The sequence below is a fragment of the Electrophorus electricus genome, chromosome 13 (genome assembly GCF_041902795.1).
Source record: "Electrophorus electricus isolate QZ-2024a chromosome 13, ASM4190279v1, whole genome shotgun sequence".
Lineage (NCBI taxonomy): Eukaryota > Metazoa > Chordata > Actinopteri > Gymnotiformes > Gymnotidae > Electrophorus > Electrophorus electricus.
Window position 1 is genome coordinate 18,232,116 of NC_137509.1, and position 18,830 is coordinate 18,250,945.

General features: G+C 36.2%; 14 pseudogenes; all 14 read left to right on the forward strand.

Annotated features, from left to right (window-relative positions):
• The first annotated feature begins 423 nt into the window (after positions 1 to 423).
• LOC145647475 (5S ribosomal RNA) lies at positions 424 to 542 on the forward strand (annotated as a pseudogene).
• A 1,544-nt stretch (positions 543 to 2,086) lies between these two features.
• On the forward strand, positions 2,087 to 2,205 carry LOC145647476 (5S ribosomal RNA; annotated as a pseudogene).
• Positions 2,206 to 3,749: 1,544 nt separating this feature from the next.
• LOC145647477 (5S ribosomal RNA) lies at positions 3,750 to 3,868 on the forward strand (annotated as a pseudogene).
• A 1,105-nt stretch (positions 3,869 to 4,973) lies between these two features.
• LOC145647478 (5S ribosomal RNA) lies at positions 4,974 to 5,092 on the forward strand (annotated as a pseudogene).
• Positions 5,093 to 6,635: 1,543 nt separating this feature from the next.
• Positions 6,636 to 6,754, forward strand: LOC145648661 (5S ribosomal RNA; annotated as a pseudogene).
• Positions 6,755 to 7,859: 1,105 nt separating this feature from the next.
• On the forward strand, positions 7,860 to 7,978 carry LOC145644637 (5S ribosomal RNA; annotated as a pseudogene).
• A 1,544-nt stretch (positions 7,979 to 9,522) lies between these two features.
• LOC145647480 (5S ribosomal RNA) lies at positions 9,523 to 9,641 on the forward strand (annotated as a pseudogene).
• Positions 9,642 to 11,185: 1,544 nt separating this feature from the next.
• Positions 11,186 to 11,304, forward strand: LOC145647481 (5S ribosomal RNA; annotated as a pseudogene).
• A 1,983-nt stretch (positions 11,305 to 13,287) lies between these two features.
• LOC145644649 (5S ribosomal RNA) lies at positions 13,288 to 13,406 on the forward strand (annotated as a pseudogene).
• A 790-nt stretch (positions 13,407 to 14,196) lies between these two features.
• On the forward strand, positions 14,197 to 14,315 carry LOC145650414 (5S ribosomal RNA; annotated as a pseudogene).
• Positions 14,316 to 14,667: 352 nt separating this feature from the next.
• Positions 14,668 to 14,786, forward strand: LOC145650809 (5S ribosomal RNA; annotated as a pseudogene).
• Positions 14,787 to 16,330: 1,544 nt separating this feature from the next.
• On the forward strand, positions 16,331 to 16,448 carry LOC145644319 (5S ribosomal RNA; annotated as a pseudogene).
• Positions 16,449 to 17,238: 790 nt separating this feature from the next.
• Positions 17,239 to 17,357, forward strand: LOC145650415 (5S ribosomal RNA; annotated as a pseudogene).
• Positions 17,358 to 17,709: 352 nt separating this feature from the next.
• LOC145650810 (5S ribosomal RNA) lies at positions 17,710 to 17,828 on the forward strand (annotated as a pseudogene).
• The last annotated feature ends 1,002 nt before the right edge of the window (positions 17,829 to 18,830 follow it).

The following is an 18,830-nucleotide window of genomic DNA, read 5'->3' on the forward strand; positions in this document are numbered from 1 at the left end:
CTTTCAAGATGACATGCTAGGATGTGAAGTGCAGTGATTAATTAAAAAAACTATCTGTTAGCACCTGGGAATAGCAAATGCTGTAAGTTTTTGTTGCATCACTTTACTTTAATCTGCAACTGACAAGCTTGTATGTGAAGTGTACAGATTAAATAGAAATATTTTAGTACCAGGGAATAGCAGGTGCTGTAAGATTGTTTGCATCCCTTTAATTTATGTTCAAGCTATCATGTTCAAATTTGAAGTGCAGTGAATAATTAGTGCCTCCGTATACCAGCTCCGTATTGTAAGCTTTTATTGCATCATTTAATTACATTCAAGATAACATTCTAGAATGTCAAGTGCAGGGATTAATAAAAAAAATTGTCAGATTGGTCTTTGATCATATTTGCTATGATTAGGCAATTTGAGTAAGTGTTTAAGGCTTATGGCCACACCAGCTTGAGAACGCCCAATCTCATCTGACCTTGGAAGCTAAGCAAGTTTGGGCCTGAATAGTACTGAGGTGGGACCCTACCTAGGAATACCAGGTGCTGTAAGCTGTTCTTGCATCACTTTAATTTACTTTCAAGCTGACATGCTCAAATGTGAAGTGCAGTGATTAATAAAAAAAACTATCTGTTAGCACCTGGGAATAGCAGATGCTGTAAGTTTTTTTTGCATCACTTTCATTTACTCTCCAACTCACATGCCTGAATGTGAAGTGCAGTGATTCCTCAAAAATCTATCTGTTAGCACGTTGGACTACGAGATGCTGTAAGCTTCTCTTGCATCACTTTAATTTACTTTCAAGATGACATGCTAGGATGTGAAGTGCAGTGATTAATTAAAAAAACTATCTGTTAGCACCTGGGAATAGCAAATGCTGTAAGTTTTTGTTGCATCACTTTACTTTAATCTGCAACTGACAAGCTTGTATGTGAAGTGTACAGATTAAATAGAAATATTTTAGTACCAGGGAATAGCAGGTGCTGTAAGATTGTATTGCATCCCTTTAATTTATGTTCAAGCTATCATGTTCAAATTTGAAGTGCAGTGAATAATTAACTCAAACTATCTGTTAGCACCTGGGAATAGCAGATGCTGTAAGTTTTTTTTGCATCACTTTCATTTACTCTCCAACTCACATGCCTGAATGTGAAGTGCAGTGATTCCTCAAAAATCTATCTGTTAGCACCTTGGACTACGAGATGCTGTAAGCTTCTCTTGCATCACTTTAATTTACTTTCAAGATGACATGCTAGGATGTGAAGTGCAGTGATTAATTAAAAAAACTATCTGTTAGCACCTGGGAATAGCAAATGCTGTAAGTTTTTGTTGCATCACTTTACTTTAATCTGCAACTGACAAGCTTGTATGTGAAGTGTACAGATTAAATAGAAATATTTTAGTACCAGGGAATAGCAGGTGCTGTAAGATTGTATTGCATCCCTTTAATTTATGTTCAAGCTATCATGTTCAAATTTGAAGTGCAGTGAATAATTAACTCAAACTATCTGTTAGCACCTGGGAATAGCAGATGCTGTAAGTTTTTTTTGCATCACTTTCATTTACTCTCCAACTCACATGCCTGAATGTGAAGTGCAGTGATTCCTCAAAAATCTATCTGTTAGCACCTTGGACTACGAGATGCTGTAAGCTTCTCTTGCATCACTTTAATTTACTTTCAAGATGACATGCTAGGATGTGAAGTGCAGTGATTAATTAAAAAAACTATCTGTTAGCACCTGGGAATAGCAAATGCTGTAAGTTTTTGTTGCATCACTTTACTTTAATCTGCAACTGACAAGCTTGTATGTGAAGTGTACAGATTAAATAGAAATATTTTAGTACCAGGGAATAGCAGGTGCTGTAAGATTGTTTGCATCCCTTTAATTTATGTTCAAGCTATCATGTTCAAATTTGAAGTGCAGTGAATAATTAGTGCCTCCGTATACCAGCTCCGTATTGTAAGCTTTTATTGCATCATTTAATTACATTCAAGATAACATTCTAGAATGTCAAGTGCAGGGATTAATAAAAAAAATTGTCAGATTGGTCTTTGATCATATTTGCTATGATTAGGCAATTTGAGTAAGTGTTTAAGGCTTATGGCCACACCAGCTTGAGAACGCCCAATCTCATCTGACCTTGGAAGCTAAGCAAGTTTGGGCCTGAATAGTACTGAGGTGGGACCCTACCTAGGAATACCAGGTGCTGTAAGCTGTTCTTGCATCACTTTAATTTACTTTCAAGCTGACATGCTCAAATGTGAAGTGCAGTGATTAATAAAAAAAACTATCTGTTAGCACCTGGGAATAGCAGATGCTGTAAGTTTTTTTTGCATCACTTTCATTTACTCTCCAACTCACATGCCTGAATGTGAAGTGCAGTGATTCCTCAAAAATCTATCTGTTAGCACGTTGGACTACGAGATGCTGTAAGCTTCTCTTGCATCACTTTAATTTACTTTCAAGATGACATGCTAGGATGTGAAGTGCAGTGATTAATTAAAAAAACTATCTGTTAGCACCTGGGAATAGCAAATGCTGTAAGTTTTTGTTGCATCACTTTACTTTAATCTGCAACTGACAAGCTTGTATGTGAAGTGTACAGATTAAATAGAAATATTTTAGTACCAGGGAATAGCAGGTGCTGTAAGATTGTATTGCATCCCTTTAATTTATGTTCAAGCTATCATGTTCAAATTTGAAGTGCAGTGAATAATTAACTCAAACTATCTGTTAGCACCTGGGAATAGCAGATGCTGTAAGTTTTTTTTGCATCACTTTCATTTACTCTCCAACTCACATGCCTGAATGTGAAGTGCAGTGATTCCTCAAAAATCTATCTGTTAGCACCTTGGACTACGAGATGCTGTAAGCTTCTCTTGCATCACTTTAATTTACTTTCAAGATGACATGCTAGGATGTGAAGTGCAGTGATTAATTAAAAAAACTATCTGTTAGCACCTGGGAATAGCAAATGCTGTAAGTTTTTGTTGCATCACTTTACTTTAATCTGCAACTGACAAGCTTGTATGTGAAGTGTACAGATTAAATAGAAATATTTTAGTACCAGGGAATAGCAGGTGCTGTAAGATTGTATTGCATCCCTTTAATTTATGTTCAAGCTATCATGTTCAAATTTGAAGTGCAGTGAATAATTAACTCAAACTATCTGTTAGCACCTGGGAATAGCAGATGCTGTAAGTTTTTTTTGCATCACTTTCATTTACTCTCCAACTCACATGCCTGAATGTGAAGTGCAGTGATTCCTCAAAAATCTATCTGTTAGCACCTTGGACTACGAGATGCTGTAAGCTTCTCTTGCATCACTTTAATTTACTTTCAAGATGACATGCTAGGATGTGAAGTGCAGTGATTAATTAAAAAAACTATCTGTTAGCACCTGGGAATAGCAAATGCTGTAAGTTTTTGTTGCATCACTTTACTTTAATCTGCAACTGACAAGCTTGTATGTGAAGTGTACAGATTAAATAGAAATATTTTAGTACCAGGGAATAGCAGGTGCTGTAAGATTGTTTGCATCCCTTTAATTTATGTTCAAGCTATCATGTTCAAATTTGAAGTGCAGTGAATAATTAGTGCCTCCGTATACCAGCTCCGTATTGTAAGCTTTTATTGCATCATTTAATTACATTCAAGATAACATTCTAGAATGTCAAGTGCAGGGATTAATAAAAAAAATTGTCAGATTGGTCTTTGATCATATTTGCTATGATTAGGCAATTTGAGTAAGTGTTTAAGGCTTATGGCCACACCAGCTTGAGAACGCCCAATCTCATCTGACCTTGGAAGCTAAGCAAGTTTGGGCCTGAATAGTACTGAGGTGGGACCCTACCTAGGAATACCAGGTGCTGTAAGCTGTTCTTGCATCACTTTAATTTACTTTCAAGCTGACATGCTCAAATGTGAAGTGCAGTGATTAATAAAAAAAACTATCTGTTAGCACCTGGGAATAGCAGATGCTGTAAGTTTTTTTTGCATCACTTTCATTTACTCTCCAACTCACATGCCTGAATGTGAAGTGCAGTGATTCCTCAAAAATCTATCTGTTAGCACGTTGGACTACGAGATGCTGTAAGCTTCTCTTGCATCACTTTAATTTACTTTCAAGATGACATGCTAGGATGTGAAGTGCAGTGATTAATTAAAAAAACTATCTGTTAGCACCTGGGAATAGCAAATGCTGTAAGTTTTTGTTGCATCACTTTACTTTAATCTGCAACTGACAAGCTTGTATGTGAAGTGTACAGATTAAATAGAAATATTTTAGTACCAGGGAATAGCAGGTGCTGTAAGATTGTATTGCATCCCTTTAATTTATGTTCAAGCTATCATGTTCAAATTTGAAGTGCAGTGAATAATTAACTCAAACTATCTGTTAGCACCTGGGAATAGCAGATGCTGTAAGTTTTTTTTGCATCACTTTCATTTACTCTCCAACTCACATGCCTGAATGTGAAGTGCAGTGATTCCTCAAAAATCTATCTGTTAGCACGTTGGACTACGAGATGCTGTAAGCTTCTCTTGCATCACTTTAATTTACTTTCAAGATGACATGCTAGGATGTGAAGTGCAGTGATTAATTAAAAAAACTATCTGTTAGCACCTGGGAATAGCAAATGCTGTAAGTTTTTGTTGCATCACTTTACTTTAATCTGCAACTGACAAGCTTGTATGTGAAGTGTACAGATTAAATAGAAATATTTTAGTACCAGGGAATAGCAGGTGCTGTAAGATTGTTTGCATCCCTTTAATTTATGTTCAAGCTATCATGTTCAAATTTGAAGTGCAGTGAATAATTAGTGCCTCCGTATACCAGCTCCGTATTGTAAGCTTTTATTGCATCATTTAATTACATTCAAGATAACATTCTAGAATGTCAAGTGCAGGGATTAATAAAAAAAATTGTCAGATTGGTCTTTGATCATATTTGCTATGATTAGGCAATTTGAGTAAGTGTTTAAGGCTTATGGCCACACCAGCTTGAGAACGCCCAATCTCATCTGACCTTGGAAGCTAAGCAAGTTTGGGCCTGAATAGTACTGAGGTGGGACCCTACCTAGGAATACCAGGTGCTGTAAGCTGTTCTTGCATCACTTTAATTTACTTTCAAGCTGACATGCTCAAATGTGAAGTGCAGTGATTAATAAAAAAAACTATCTGTTAGCACCTGGGAATAGCAGATGCTGTAAGTTTTTTTTGCATCACTTTCATTTACTCTCCAACTCACATGCCTGAATGTGAAGTGCAGTGATTCCTCAAAAATCTATCTGTTAGCACCTTGGACTACGAGATGCTGTAAGCTTCTCTTGCATCACTTTAATTTACTTTCAAGATGACATGCTAGGATGTGAAGTGCAGTGATTAATTAAAAAAACTATCTGTTAGCACCTGGGAATAGCAAATGCTGTAAGTTTTTGTTGCATCACTTTACTTTAATCTGCAACTGACAAGCTTGTATGTGAAGTGTACAGATTAAATAGAAATATTTTAGTACCAGGGAATAGCAGGTGCTGTAAGATTGTTTGCATCCCTTTAATTTATGTTCAAGCTATCATGTTCAAATTTGAAGTGCAATGAATAATTAACTCAAACTATCTTTTAGCACCTGGGAATAGCAGATGCTGTAAGTTTTTTTTGCATCACTTTCATTTACTCTCCAACTCACATGCCTGAATGTGAAGTGCAGTGATTCATCAAAAAACTATATGTTAGCACATTGGACTATGAGATGCTGTAAGCTTCTCTTGCATCACTTTAATTTACTGTCAAGATGACATGCTAGGATGTGAAATGCAGTGATTAATTAAAAAAACTATCTGTTAGCACCTGGGAATAGCAGATGCTGTAAATTTTTGTTGCATCACTTTAATTTAATCTGCTACTGATATGCTTGTATGTGAAGTGTACAGATTAAATAGAAATATTTTAGTACCAGGGAATAGCAGGTGCTGTAAGATTGTATTGCATCCCTTTAATTTATGTTCAAGCTATCATGTTCAAATTTGAAGTGCAGTGAATAATTAACTCAAACTATCTGTTAGCACCTGGGAATAGCAGATGCTGTAAGTTTTTTTTGCATCACTTTCATTTACTCTCCAACTCACATGCCTGAATGTGAAGTGCAGTGATTCATCAAAAAACTATATGTTAGCACATTGGACTACGAGATGCTGTAAGCTTCTCTTGCATCACTTTAATTTACTTTCAAGATGACATGCTAGGATGTGAAGTGCAGTGATTAATTAAAAAAACTATCTGTTAGCACCTGGGAATAGCAAATGCTGTAAGTTTTTGTTGCATCACTTTACTTTAATCTGCAACTGACAAGCTTGTATGTGAAGTGTACAGATTAAATAGAAATATTTTAGTACCAGGGAATAGCAGGTGCTGTAAGATTGTTTGCATCCCTTTAATTTATGTTCAAGCTATCATGTTCAAATTTGAAGTGCAGTGAATAATTAGTGCCTCCGTATACCAGCTCCGTATTGTAAGCTTTTATTGCATCATTTAATTACATTCAAGATAACATTCTAGAATGTCAAGTGCAGGGATTAATAAAAAAAATTGTCAGATTGGTCTTTGATCATATTTGCTATGATTAGGCAATTTGAGTAAGTGTTTAAGGCTTACGGCCACACCAGCTTGAGAACGCCCAATCTCATCTGACTTTGGAAGCTAAGCAAGTTTGGGCCTGAATAGTACTGAGGTGGGACCCTACCTAGGAATACCAGGTGCTGTAAGCTGTTCTTGCATCACTTTAATTTACTTTCAAGCTGACATGCTCAAATGTGAAGTGCAGTGATTAATAAAAAAAACTATCTGTTAGCACCTGGGAATAGCAGATGCTGTAAGTTTTTTTTGCATCACTTTCATTTACTCTCCAACTCACATGCCTGAATGTGAAGTGCAGTGATTCCTCAAAAATCTATCTGTTAGCACGTTGGACTACGAGATGCTGTAAGCTTCTCTTGCATCACTTTAATTTACTTTCAAGATGACATGCTAGGATGTGAAGTGCAGTGATTAATTAAAAAAACTATCTGTTAGCACCTGGGAATAGCAAATGCTGTAAGTTTTTGTTGCATCACTTTACTTTAATCTGCAACTGACAAGCTTGTATGTGAAGTGTACAGATTAAATAGAAATATTTTAGTACCAGGGAATAGCAGGTGCTGTAAGATTGTATTGCATCCCTTTAATTTATGTTCAAGCTATCATGTTCAAATTTGAAGTGCAGTGAATAATTAACTCAAACTATCTGTTAGCACCTGGGAATAGCAGATGCTGTAAGTTTTTTTTGCATCACTTTCATTTACTCTCCAACTCACATGCCTGAATGTGAAGTGCAGTGATTCCTCAAAAATCTATCTGTTAGCACCTTGGACTACGAGATGCTGTAAGCTTCTCTTGCATCACTTTAATTTACTTTCAAGATGACATGCTAGGATGTGAAGTGCAGTGATTAATTAAAAAAACTATCTGTTAGCACCTGGGAATAGCAAATGCTGTAAGTTTTTGTTGCATCACTTTACTTTAATCTGCAACTGACAAGCTTGTATGTGAAGTGTACAGATTAAATAGAAATATTTTAGTACCAGGGAATAGCAGGTGCTGTAAGATTGTTTGCATCCCTTTAATTTATGTTCAAGCTATCATGTTCAAATTTGAAGTGCAGTGAATAATTAGTGCCTCCGTATACCAGCTCCGTATTGTAAGCTTTTATTGCATCATTTAATTACATTCAAGATAACATTCTAGAATGTCAAGTGCAGGGATTAATAAAAAAAATTGTCAGATTGGTCTTTGATCATATTTGCTATGATTAGGCAATTTGAGTAAGTGTTTAAGGCTTACGGCCACACCAGCTTGAGAACGCCCAATCTCATCTGACCTTGGAAGCTAAGCAAGTTTGGGCCTGAATAGTACTGAGGTGGGACCCTACCTAGGAATACCAGGTGCTGTAAGCTGTTCTTGCATCACTTTAATTTACTTTCAAGCTGACATGCTCAAATGTGAAGTGCAGTGATTAATAAAAAAAACTATCTGTTAGCACCTGGGAATAGCAGATGCTGTAAGTTTTTTTTGCATCACTTTCATTTACTCTCCAACTCACATGCCTGAATGTGAAGTGCAGTGATTCCTCAAAAATCTATCTGTTAGCACGTTGGACTACGAGATGCTGTAAGCTTCTCTTGCATCACTTTAATTTACTTTCAAGATGACATGCTAGGATGTGAAGTGCAGTGATTAATTAAAAAAACTATCTGTTAGCACCTGGGAATAGCAAATGCTGTAAGTTTTTGTTGCATCACTTTACTTTAATCTGCAACTGACAAGCTTGTATGTGAAGTGTACAGATTAAATAGAAATATTTTAGTACCAGGGAATAGCAGGTGCTGTAAGATTGTATTGCATCCCTTTAATTTATGTTCAAGCTATCATGTTCAAATTTGAAGTGCAGTGAATAATTAACTCAAACTATCTGTTAGCACCTGGGAATAGCAGATGCTGTAAGTTTTTTTTGCATCACTTTCATTTACTCTCCAACTCACATGCCTGAATGTGAAGTGCAGTGATTCCTCAAAAATCTATCTGTTAGCACCTTGGACTACGAGATGCTGTAAGCTTCTCTTGCATCACTTTAATTTACTTTCAAGATGACATGCTAGGATGTGAAGTGCAGTGATTAATTAAAAAAACTATCTGTTAGCACCTGGGAATAGCAAATGCTGTAAGTTTTTGTTGCATCACTTTACTTTAATCTGCAACTGACAAGCTTGTATGTGAAGTGTACAGATTAAATAGAAATATTTTAGTACCAGGGAATAGCAGGTGCTGTAAGATTGTATTGCATCCCTTTAATTTATGTTCAAGCTATCATGTTCAAATTTGAAGTGCAGTGAATAATTAACTCAAACTATCTGTTAGCACCTGGGAATAGCAGATGCTGTAAGTTTTTTTTGCATCACTTTCATTTACTCTCCAACTCACATGCCTGAATGTGAAGTGCAGTGATTCCTCAAAAATCTATCTGTTAGCACCTTGGACTACGAGATGCTGTAAGCTTCTCTTGCATCACTTTAATTTACTTTCAAGATGACATGCTAGGATGTGAAGTGCAGTGATTAATTAAAAAAACTATCTGTTAGCACCTGGGAATAGCAAATGCTGTAAGTTTTTGTTGCATCACTTTACTTTAATCTGCAACTGACAAGCTTGTATGTGAAGTGTACAGATTAAATAGAAATATTTTAGTACCAGGGAATAGCAGGTGCTGTAAGATTGTTTGCATCCCTTTAATTTATGTTCAAGCTATCATGTTCAAATTTGAAGTGCAGTGAATAATTAGTGCCTCCGTATACCAGCTCCGTATTGTAAGCTTTTATTGCATCATTTAATTACATTCAAGATAACATTCTAGAATGTCAAGTGCAGGGATTAATAAAAAAAATTGTCAGATTGGTCTTTGATCATATTTGCTATGATTAGGCAATTTGAGTAAGTGTTTAAGGCTTATGGCCACACCAGCTTGAGAACGCCCAATCTCATCTGACCTTGGAAGCTAAGCAAGTTTGGGCCTGAATAGTACTGAGGTGGGACCCTACCTAGGAATACCAGGTGCTGTAAGCTGTTCTTGCATCACTTTAATTTACTTTCAAGCTGACATGCTCAAATGTGAAGTGCAGTGATTAATAAAAAAAACTATCTGTTAGCACCTGGGAATAGCAGATGCTGTAAGTTTTTTTTGCATCACTTTCATTTACTCTCCAACTCACATGCCTGAATGTGAAGTGCAGTGATTCCTCAAAAATCTATCTGTTAGCACGTTGGACTACGAGATGCTGTAAGCTTCTCTTGCATCACTTTAATTTACTTTCAAGATGACATGCTAGGATGTGAAGTGCAGTGATTAATTAAAAAAACTATCTGTTAGCACCTGGGAATAGCAAATGCTGTAAGTTTTTGTTGCATCACTTTACTTTAATCTGCAACTGACAAGCTTGTATGTGAAGTGTACAGATTAAATAGAAATATTTTAGTACCAGGGAATAGCAGGTGCTGTAAGATTGTATTGCATCCCTTTAATTTATGTTCAAGCTATCATGTTCAAATTTGAAGTGCAGTGAATAATTAACTCAAACTATCTGTTAGCACCTGGGAATAGCAGATGCTGTAAGTTTTTTTTGCATCACTTTCATTTACTCTCCAACTCACATGCCTGAATGTGAAGTGCAGTGATTCCTCAAAAATCTATCTGTTAGCACCTTGGACTACGAGATGCTGTAAGCTTCTCTTGCATCACTTTAATTTACTTTCAAGATGACATGCTAGGATGTGAAGTGCAGTGATTAATTAAAAAAACTATCTGTTAGCACCTGGGAATAGCAAATGCTGTAAGTTTTTGTTGCATCACTTTACTTTAATCTGCAACTGACAAGCTTGTATGTGAAGTGTACAGATTAAATAGAAATATTTTAGTACCAGGGAATAGCAGGTGCTGTAAGATTGTATTGCATCCCTTTAATTTATGTTCAAGCTATCATGTTCAAATTTGAAGTGCAGTGAATAATTAACTCAAACTATCTGTTAGCACCTGGGAATAGCAGATGCTGTAAGTTTTTTTTGCATCACTTTCATTTACTCTCCAACTCACATGCCTGAATGTGAAGTGCAGTGATTCCTCAAAAATCTATCTGTTAGCACCTTGGACTACGAGATGCTGTAAGCTTCTCTTGCATCACTTTAATTTACTTTCAAGATGACATGCTAGGATGTGAAGTGCAGTGATTAATTAAAAAAACTATCTGTTAGCACCTGGGAATAGCAAATGCTGTAAGTTTTTGTTGCATCACTTTACTTTAATCTGCAACTGACAAGCTTGTATGTGAAGTGTACAGATTAAATAGAAATATTTTAGTACCAGGGAATAGCAGGTGCTGTAAGATTGTTTGCATCCCTTTAATTTATGTTCAAGCTATCATGTTCAAATTTGAAGTGCAGTGAATAATTAGTGCCTCCGTATACCAGCTCCGTATTGTAAGCTTTTATTGCATCATTTAATTACATTCAAGATAACATTCTAGAATGTCAAGTGCAGGGATTAATAAAAAAAATTGTCAGATTGGTCTTTGATCATATTTGCTATGATTAGGCAATTTGAGTAAGTGTTTAAGGCTTATGGCCACACCAGCTTGAGAACGCCCAATCTCATCTGACCTTGGAAGCTAAGCAAGTTTGGGCCTGAATAGTACTGAGGTGGGACCCTACCTAGGAATACCAGGTGCTGTAAGCTGTTCTTGCATCACTTTAATTTACTTTCAAGCTGACATGCTCAAATGTGAAGTGCAGTGATTAATAAAAAAAACTATCTGTTAGCACCTGGGAATAGCAGATGCTGTAAGTTTTTTTTGCATCACTTTCATTTACTCTCCAACTCACATGCCTGAATGTGAAGTGCAGTGATTCCTCAAAAATCTATCTGTTAGCACGTTGGACTACGAGATGCTGTAAGCTTCTCTTGCATCACTTTAATTTACTTTCAAGATGACATGCTAGGATGTGAAGTGCAGTGATTAATTAAAAAAACTATCTGTTAGCACCTGGGAATAGCAAATGCTGTAAGTTTTTGTTGCATCACTTTACTTTAATCTGCAACTGACAAGCTTGTATGTGAAGTGTACAGATTAAATAGAAATATTTTAGTACCAGGGAATAGCAGGTGCTGTAAGATTGTATTGCATCCCTTTAATTTATGTTCAAGCTATCATGTTCAAATTTGAAGTGCAGTGAATAATTAACTCAAACTATCTGTTAGCACCTGGGAATAGCAGATGCTGTAAGTTTTTTTTGCATCACTTTCATTTACTCTCCAACTCACATGCCTGAATGTGAAGTGCAGTGATTCCTCAAAAATCTATCTGTTAGCACCTTGGACTACGAGATGCTGTAAGCTTCTCTTGCATCACTTTAATTTACTTTCAAGATGACATGCTAGGATGTGAAGTGCAGTGATTAATTAAAAAAACTATCTGTTAGCACCTGGGAATAGCAAATGCTGTAAGTTTTTGTTGCATCACTTTACTTTAATCTGCAACTGACAAGCTTGTATGTGAAGTGTACAGATTAAATAGAAATATTTTAGTACCAGGGAATAGCAGGTGCTGTAAGATTGTTTGCATCCCTTTAATTTATGTTCAAGCTATCATGTTCAAATTTGAAGTGCAATGAATAATTAACTCAAACTATCTTTTAGCACCTGGGAATAGCAGATGCTGTAAGTTTTTTTTGCATCACTTTCATTTACTCTCCAACTCACATGCCTGAATGTGAAGTGCAGTGATTCATCAAAAAACTATATGTTAGCACATTGGACTATGAGATGCTGTAAGCTTCTCTTGCATCACTTTAATTTACTGTCAAGATGACATGCTAGGATGTGAAATGCAGTGATTAATTAAAAAAACTATCTGTTAGCACCTGGGAATAGCAGATGCTGTAAATTTTTGTTGCATCACTTTAATTTAATCTGCTACTGATATGCTTGTATGTGAAGTGTACAGATTAAATAGAAATATTTTAGTACCAGGGAATAGCAGGTGCTGTAAGATTGTATTGCATCCCTTTAATTTATGTTCAAGCTATCATGTTCAAATTTGAAGTGCAGTGAATAATTAACTCAAACTATCTGTTAGCACCTGGGAATAGCAGATGCTGTAAGTTTTTTTTGCATCACTTTCATTTACTCTCCAACTCACATGCCTGAATGTGAAGTGCAGTGATTCATCAAAAAACTATATGTTAGCACATTGGACTACGAGATGCTGTAAGCTTCTCTTGCATCACTTTAATTTACTTTCAAGATGACATGCTAGGATGTGAAGTGCAGTGATTAATTAAAAAAAACTATCTGTTAGCACCTGGGAATAGCAAATGCTGTAAGTTTTTGTTGCATCACTTTACTTTAATCTGCAACTGACAAGCTTGTATGTGAAGTGTACAGATTAAATAGAAATATTTTAGTACCAGGGAATAGCAGGTGCTGTAAGATTATTTGCATCCCTTTAATTTATGTTCAAGCTATCATGTTCAAATTTGAAGTGCAGTGAATAATTAGTGCCTCCGTATACCAGCTCCGTATTGTAAGCTTTTATTGCATCATTTAATTACATTCAAGATAACATTCTAGAATGTCAAGTGCAGGGATTAATAAAAAAAATTGTCAGATTGGTCTTTGATCATATTTGCTATGATTAGGCAATTTGAGTAAGTGTTTAAGGCTTACGGCCACACCAGCTTGAGAACGCCCAATCTCATCTGACCTTGGAAGCTAAGCAAGTTTGGGCCTGAATAGTACTGAGGTGGGACCCTACCTAGGAATACCAGGTGCTGTAAGCTGTTCTTGCATCACTTTAATTTACTTTCAAGCTGACATGCTCAAATGTGAAGTGCAGTGATTAATAAAAAAAACTATCTGTTAGCACCTGGGAATAGCAGATGCTGTAAGTTTTTTTTGCATCACTTTCATTTACTCTCCAACTCACATGCCTGAATGTGAAGTGCAGTGATTCCTCAAAAATCTATCTGTTAGCACCTTGGACTACGAGATGCTATAAGCTTCTCTTGCATCACTTTAATTTACTTTCAAGCTGACATGCTCAAATGTGAAGTGCAATGATTAATAAAAAAAACTATCTGTTAGCACCTGGGAATAGCAGATGCTGTAAGTTTTTGTTGCATCACTTTACTTTAATCTGCAACTGACAAGCTTGTATGTGAAGTGTACAGATTAAATAGAAATATTTTAGTACCAGGGAATAGCAGGTGCTGTAAGATTGTATTGCATCCCTTTAATTTATGTTCAAGCTATCATGTTCAAATTTGAAGTGCAGTGAATAATTAACTCAAACCATCTGTTAGCACCTGGGAATAGCCGATGCTGTAAGTTTTTTTTGCATCACTTTCATTTACTCTCCAACTCACATGCCTGAATGTGAAGTGCAGTGATTCATCAAAAAACTGTCTGTTAGTGCCTCCGTATACCAGATCTTGTAAGCTTTTATTGCATCATTTAATTTACATTCAAGATAACATTCTAGAATGTCAATTGCAGGGATTAATAAAAAAATTGTCAGATTGGTCTTTGATCATATTTGCTATGATTAGGCAATTTGAGTAAGTGTTTAAGGCTTACGGCCACATCAGCTTGAGAATGCCCAATCTCATCTGACATTGGAAGCTAAGCAAGTTTGGGCCTGGATAGTACTGAGGTGGGACCCTACCTAGGAATACCAGGTGCTGTAAGCTTTTCTTGCATCACTTTAATTTACTTTCAAGCTGACATGCTCAAATGTGAAGTGCAGTGATTAATAAAAAAAAACATCTGTTAGCACCTGGGAATAGCCGATGCTGTAAGTTTTTTTTGCATCACTTTCATTTACTCTCCAACTCACATGCCTGAATGTGAAGTGCAGTGATTCATCAAAAAACTGTCTGTTAGTGCCTCCGTATACCAGATGTTGTAAGCTTTTATTGCATCATTTAATTTACATTCAAGATAACATTCTAGAATGTCAAGTGCAGGGATTAATAAAAAAAATTGTCAGATTGGTCTTTGATCATATTTGCTATGATTAGGCAATTTGAGTAAGTGTTTAAGGCTTACGGCCACACCAGCTTGAGAACGCCCAATCTCATCTGACTTTGGAAGCTAAGCAAGTTTGGGTCTGGATAGTACTGAGGTGGGACCCTACCTAGGAATACCAGGTGCTGCAAGCTTTTCTTGCATCACTTTAATTTACTTTCAAGCTGACATGCTCAAATGTGAAGTGCAGTGATTAATAAAAAAAACCATCTGTTAGCACTTGGGAATAGCCGATGCTGTAAGTTTTTTTTGCATCACTTTCATTTACTCTCCAACTCACATGCCTGAATGTGAAGTGCAGTGATTCATCAAAAAACTATATGTTAGCACCTTGGACTACGAGATGTTGTAAGCTTCTCTTGCATCACTTTAATTTACTGTCAAGATGACATGCTAGGATGTGAAATGCAGTGATTAATTAAAAAAACTATCTGTTAGCACCTGGGAATAGCAGATGCTGTAAGTTTTTGTTGTATCACTTTACTTTAATCTGCAACTGACAAGCTTGTATGTGAAGTGTACAGATTAAATAGAAATATTTTAGTACCAGGGAATAGCAGGTGCTGTAAGATTGTATTGCATCCCTTTAATTTATGTTCAAGCTATCATGTTCAAATTTGAAGTGCAATGAATAATTAACTCAAACTATCTTTTAGCACCTGGGAATAGCAGATGCTGTAAGTTTTTTTTGCATCACTTTCATTTACTCTCCAACTCACATGCCTGAATGTGAAGTGCAGTGATTCATCAAAAAACTATATGTTAGCACATTGGACTATGAGATGCTGTAAGCTTCTCTTGCATCACTTTAATTTACTGTCAAGATGACATGCTAGGATGTGAAATGCAGTGATTAATTAAAAAAACTATCTGTTAGCACCTGGGAATAGCAGATGCTGTAAGTTTTTGTTGCATCACTTTACTTTAATCTGCAACTGACAAGCTTGTATGTGAAGTGTACAGATTAAATAGAAATATTTTAGTACCAGGGAATAGCAGGTGCTGTAAGATTGTATTGCATCCCTTTAATTTATGTTCAAGCTATCATGTTCAAATTTGAAGTGCAGTGAATAATTAACTCAAACTATCTGTTAGCACCTGGGAATAGCAGATGCTGTAAGTTTTTTTTGCATCACTTTCATTTACTCTCCAACTCACATGCCTGAATGTGAAGTGCAGTGATTCATCAAAAAACTATATGTTAGCACATTGGACTACGAGATGCTGTAAGCTTCTCTTGCATCACTTTAATTTACTTTCAAGATGACATGCTAGGATGTGAAGTGCAGTGATTAATTAAAAAAACTATCTGTTAGCACCTGGGAATAGCAAATGCTGTAAGTTTTTGTTGCATCACTTTACTTTAATCTGCAACTGACAAGCTTGTGTGTGAAGTGTACAGATTAAATAGAAATATTTTAGTACCAGGGAATAGCAGGTGCTGTAAGATTGTTTGCATCCCTTTAATTTATGTTCAAGCTATCATGTTCAAATTTGAAGTGCAGTGAATAATTAGTGCCTCCGTATACCAGCTCCGTATTGTAAGCTTTTATTGCATCATTTAATTACATTCAAGACAACATTCTAGAATGTCAAGTGCAGGGATTAATAAAAAAAATTGTCAGATTGGTCTTTGATCATATTTGCTATGATTAGGCAATTTGAGTAAGTGTTTAAGGCTTACGGCCACACCAGCTTGAGAACGCCCAATCTCATCTGACCTTGGAAGCTAAGCAATTTGGGCCTGAATAGTACTGAGGTGGGACCCTACCTAGGAATACCAGGTGCTGTAAACTTTTCTTGCATCACTTTAATTTACTTTCAAGCTGACATGCTCAAATGTGAAGTGCAGTGATTAATAAAAAAAACTATCTGTTAGCACCTGGGAATAGCAGATGCTGTAAGTTTTTTTTGCATCACTTTCATTTACTCTCCAACTCACATGCCTGAATGTGAAGTGCAGTGATTCCTCAAAAATCTATCTGTTAGCACCTTGGACTACGAGATGCTATAAGCTTCTCTTGCATCACTTTAATTTACTTTCAAGCTGACATGCTCAAATGTGAAGTGCAATGATTAATAAAAAAAACTATCTGTTAGCACCTGGGAATAGCAGATGCTGTAAGTTTTTGTTGCATCACTTTACTTTAATCTGCAACTGACAAGCTTGTATGTGAAGTGTACAGATTAAATAGAAATATTTTAGTACCAGGGAATAGCAGGTGCTGTAAGATTGTATTGCATCCCTTTAATTTATGTTCAAGCTATCATGTTCAAATTTGAAGTGCAGTGAATAATTAACTCAAACCATCTGTTAGCACCTGGGAATAGCCGATGCTGTAAGTTTTTTTTGCATCACTTTCATTTACTCTCCAACTCACATGCCTGAATGTGAAGTGCAGTGATTCATCAAAAAACTGTCTGTTAGTGCCTCCGTATACCAGATCTTGTAAGCTTTTATTGCATCATTTAATTTACATTCAAGATAACATTCTAGAATGTCAATTGCAGGGATTAATAAAAAAATTGTCAGATTGGTCTTTGATCATATTTGCTATGATTAGGCAATTTGAGTAAGCGTTTAAGGCTTACGGCCACATCAGCTTGAGAATGCCCAATCTCATCTGACATTGGAAGCTAAGCAAGTTTGGGCCTGGATAGTACTGAGGTGGGACCCTACCTAGGAATACCAGGTGCTGTAAGCTTTTCTTGCATCACTTTAATTTACTTTCAAGCTGACATGCTCAAATGTGAAGTGCAGTGATTAATAAAAAAAAACATCTGTTAGCACCTGGGAATAGCCGATGCTGTAAGTTTTTTTTGCATCACTTTCATTTACTCTCCAACTCACATGCCTGAATGTGAAGTGCAGTGATTCATCAAAAAACTGTCTGTTAGTGCCTCCGTATACCAGATGTTGTAAGCTTTTATTGCATCATTTAATTTACATTCAAGATAACATTCTAGAATGTCAAGTGCAGGGATTAATAAAAAAAATTGTCAGATTGGTCTTTGATCATATTTGCTATGATTAGGCAATTTGAGTAAGTGTTTAAGGCTTACGGCCACACCAGCTTGAGAACGCCCAATCTCATCTGACTTTGGAAGCTAAGCAAGTTTGGGTCTGGATAGTACTGAGGTGGGACCCTACCTAGGAATACCAGGTGCTGCAAGCTTTTCTTGCATCACTTTAATTTACTTTCAAGCTGACATGCTCAAATGTGAAGTGCAGTGATTAATAAAAAAAACCATCTGTTAGCACCTGGGAATAGCCGATGCTGTAAGTTTTTTTTGCATCACTTTCATTTACTCTCCAACTCACATGCCTGAATGTGAAGTGCAGTGATTCATCAAAAAACTATATGTTAGCACCTTGGACTACGAGATGTTGTAAGCTTCTCTTGCATCACTTTAATTTACTGTCAAGATGACATGCTAGGATGTGAAATGCAGTGATTAATTAAAAAAACTATCTGTTAGCACCTGGGAATAGCAGATGCTGTAAGTTTTTGTTGTATCACTTTACTTTAATCTGCAACTGACAAGCTTGTATGTGAAGTGTACAGATTAAATAGAAATATTTTAGTACCAGGGAATAGCAGGTGCTGTAAGATTGTATTGCATCCCTTTAATTTATGTTCAAGCTATCATGTTCAAATTTGAAGTGCAGTGAATAATTAACTCAAACTATCTGTTAGCACCTGGGAATAGCAGATGCTGTAAGTTTTTTTTGCATCACTTTCATTTACTCTCCAACTCACATGCCTGAATGTGAAGTGCAGTGATTCATCAAAAAACTATATGTTAGCACATTGGACTACGAGATGCTGTAAGCTTCTCTTGCATCACTTTAATTAACTGTCAAGATGACATGCTAGGATGTGAAATGCAGTGATTAATTAAAAAAACTATCTGTTAGCACCTGGGAATAGCAGATGCTGTAAGTTTTTGTTGCATCACTTTACTTTAATCTGCAACTGACAAGCTTGTATGTGAAGTGTACAGATTAAATAGAAATATTTTAGTACCAGGGAATAGCAGGTGCTGTAAGATTGTTTGCATCCCTTTAATTTATGTTCAAGCTATCATGTTCAAATTTGAAGTACAGTGAATAATTAGTGCCTCCGTATACCAGCTCCGTATTGTAAGCTTTTATTGCATCATTTAATTACATTCAA